General features: G+C 36.5%; 1 long non-coding RNA gene across 1 annotated transcript; it reads left to right on the top strand.

Annotated features, from left to right (window-relative positions):
* The first annotated feature begins 1,321 nt into the window (after window positions 1–1,321).
* LOC118490160 lies at window positions 1,322–3,436 on the top strand. Its single transcript, XR_004888414.1, has 3 exons — window positions 1,322–1,691; window positions 1,797–1,874; window positions 2,599–3,436. It is a non-coding gene; the product is annotated as an uncharacterized LOC118490160 (long non-coding RNA).
* Window positions 3,437–3,701: the final 265 nt, after the last annotated feature.

Genomic DNA, 3,701 nt, shown 5'->3' with positions numbered 1-3,701 from the left:
TAGTGGATCGTATATGTCTTAATGAACCTTATTGGGCTTTGATATGTCACATTGGCTAATAGTGAATCGTATATGTCTTAATGAACTATATTGGGCCTTAATGGATCACAAGGTCAATAGTAGATCAAAATTTCTTAATGGACTATATTGGGCCTTAATGGATCATAATGGTCAATAGTCGATAATACATGTCTTAATGGACCATATGGGCCTTAATGGAGCATGATGACTAATTGTGGATCATTGATGTCTTAATAGACCACATTGGGTCTAAATGGATTACAATGGCCAATATTGGATCGTACATGTCTTAATGTGTTTTTTTAATTTGGTTATTTTGGATTTGTGCGCTTCAATTACTATGCTCTGTGATCAGGGGCGATTCTTAGAAGGCCTATGGCCCAGGCAAGTTTTTCGGCCGTAGTGCTAATTTTCCGCATTTCAATTGAATTTTTTTATATATACTATTTTTGGCTCGGGCTTGCCCGGGTTTTTTTTAGTGCCTGTGTCTTTCGACCCTGACACGTTCAACAGGCAAGATCCGTCACTGTCTGTGATCATCAATGATTCAAAGTTAGGGTTTCTCAACATAGGTTTCTTTTGTTTCCAAAATATGAACCAAACGAACCAATGAAAGTCTATCATTTGTTCATAATGGATCCATGGTTAACATGCTAGGCCATGTTGTTTTGATAACTTTTTATATAAAAATTATGCCATTATTATAATATTGTGAAATCACTTGCCATTCGTACTTTTCTTTTTATGAGCTTGTATTATTAAAATAGTTGAAATTTTAATTTTTGTATCCCATTTTTATGAGCTTTTATTATTAAAGTAGTTGAAATTTTAATTTTCGTATCCCAAGTTTTGACTTCCCGCTTATGTAATCCATTTTGCTACCCTAATTTTCCCCAAATTTCCATGGTTTCCCCTAAAGTTTTCATCTCCTTACGGTGTGGTAACCGCTTCCAGAATTCTTTTTCTTGCAAACTATCACTAGTACAATAATCATTTGTTGGTGCTATGGCATATTTTAGGGTGGAGGGAGTGGTCTCGGGGAAGGGGCTGCCAGCTTCAAAAAGGTCAGTGGGAAGTGATGTTTGCGGTGAGTATACACCGATGTGTGGGAATAGAAGATAGAGCGGAGGGAGAGGGGTGAATGGTGGATCCTAACCTCTTTCAACCAATTACATTTTTTTTTAAATTGTTTACTATTTTTTGATGAAGCAGCAAATAAAAAAAAATCAAATACTCATTATTTTAGGAATTTTGGTGAAATTCCCTAAAAAACTTCTAATAAAAAAATCAAACCGTAAATATATACACAGTCACGAACTTCCTTCCCCCCAAAACTTCCCCCAAACTCTTCCTCTCCCCTCGAACCCTAACGCACGCAGCAAAACTCACGGCGGCAAATCTCACGGCGGCAAATCTCACGGCGACAACCTCCACTTCTCACCTAACCGGCGGCAACCCTCTTCTCACCTATGCGGCGGCTACAATTGTGCCTTCTCCTCTCGAACCCTAATACCGGCTCTGATGGTGACGATGGCGAAATCGCCACAAGCAAACGACGGCTATAGCAGTGGAAAACCACCACAGGTAAACCTTTTCCTAAAATTGTTGAACCCTGCTCTAACACAGTAACCTCAGGGCAAGATGATCGAGAGATCTGATTCGCTGTTTTTGTAAGTTGTTTCATTATACTTTGATTGTTTTTAAAAGCCATTGATCTGCGGATTATCTGGGTTGAACATGTTCTGATCATTTTTTTTATTTGAATTGTGTGTTAGCCATCAGTCCACACATTGTATACATGGATCTCTCTTTCGTCTGTGTGGATCGGATCGTAACATGTTGATTCTTAATAGGTATGGTCAAATCAAAATGTTCATATCGTTATGTTTTTTTCTTTTTTTTAGATTATGAATGTGTATTTTGAGTGTTAACATGCACATTTATTTCATACTTGGTTAATTTTCTGATAATATTAACCATACTTGTTAAAATCAAGTTATTTTGATGTTGAGTTATTCAGATTAGGAGAAATAAAAATCCAACAAAAAGTATCTTTATAATTTTGTTAAAATACTCAACTGTTTGGCACCTAGTGGTTTTTGTTCATTGTCAACTTGTTAATTTTTAAAAGTTATGGGTTGAAACTGGTCAAAGTTAGTGTCAGTAGCAGACTCGTATGGAAAAACAACCAACAGGATTATGAATTTATGAAATGTTTACTCGATAATAAGGGTTTTTATGTAAAACAAATAAGAGAGACACAACTTCTAGTTCTAAATAATTTAATTAATTTGTTACTATTATACTGTTTCACCATGTTATTATACTATTTCACCTCTCTATCCACTGGGATAGAGGTATGGTGGTTGTTGTAGACATGTTAAAATCAAGATATCCTCATCCTGATATAAAATTAATATTCAAGCTCTAGGAGGATTACTTGCAATTTAATCATGATTGACTGCCGTGATGAAGAAAAGGCAGCAATTGAGGAACTAACAAACTCTCTCACACATCAATTTCCTGTTTTGTTCTCTTTGTTATAAATACTGAATATGGTACTTTTGGTTGAAACAGGGTGTTACTTGTCCTGCAAAGTTTGCAAAACATGCATCGATCGGCGATTGCGGACATCTAGTTTCAACTGAAGACTTCGAGGCGGCTTATTAGGCTTTCTTGGAGGAGTCTTTCCTGTTATAGCAATGAAATCCTCCTTAATTTCCTTACGCGATAGCTGGATCGAAAAGCTGGATCTTACTCTCTTCTTATCAATGTTCCATCTAGGCCTGGTTTTCTTCAATCTCTGACCGCCTGCCTCTACATTGATTCTTCTGTCAGCCTCATCTTTTGAGAAAATCGCAGGTGTAGGTGATAGCGATGATGCTTTAGATATCAACTTTTTCAAAGATATGTATTTCAAAGGCGTGGAGTTTTCTTCACCTTCATTTGGGGATGAAGAAGCTTTGATCGGAGAGCATGATGAAATCAGCTCTAAATCCAACTTCTTCTGCCAATCATCAGTGGATCTAGGTTGTCCTGCAGAAGGGTTCGGGTTAGCGTCACCTGGATCCGAAGATTTATCATCTTCAACCACATGCATTGCTTGAACTGGATCAACTTTCATGCACCTCAATAGATGTTTTCCCCCACGCCAACCCCGTACGACTCTTTTAAACCCACACTAAAAAAGGGGCCAGCTAATGGCCAAAATGAAAACAGAAAAAGTTTTTCAAGGAATGAGAGAAGGTTACGTTGCAAGTGCTTCCAGGAGCGATGTACGTTGAGACAAAAAGTGGTGTTGTTGCAAGTGCTGCTAGGATTGATGCCAGTTTATGTATTTAGTATTCAAATTGACAATTTATGTATGGATTTTGGTTTACTATTGTTAATATTATTAATTTTGTTTTTAGGTTTCTTCATCTTTGCTATTGTTTTAATTCTACGAAAAATTGAAAATAAAATTGCTAATTACACGAAAATGGTCACATAGCCACAACGATATATGTGACTACAAAATAGAAATGACCACACTTAACTGTTGATACCATTTTGTCACACTTAATGGGCCATTTTCTTAATTACAACAACCTTTCTGTCACATTTTTTTAAAATTCATGTGGCTAAAACAAACTTTTTAGTGACTATATAATAGAAACAGACACACTTATGTTAAACTCATG

This window comes from Helianthus annuus, chromosome 3 (assembly GCF_002127325.2).
Source record: "Helianthus annuus cultivar XRQ/B chromosome 3, HanXRQr2.0-SUNRISE, whole genome shotgun sequence".
NCBI lineage: Eukaryota > Viridiplantae > Streptophyta > Magnoliopsida > Asterales > Asteraceae > Helianthus > Helianthus annuus.
The sequence above is the reverse complement of the archived record's forward strand: the minus strand, read 5'-3'. Positions and strand labels throughout refer to the sequence as shown.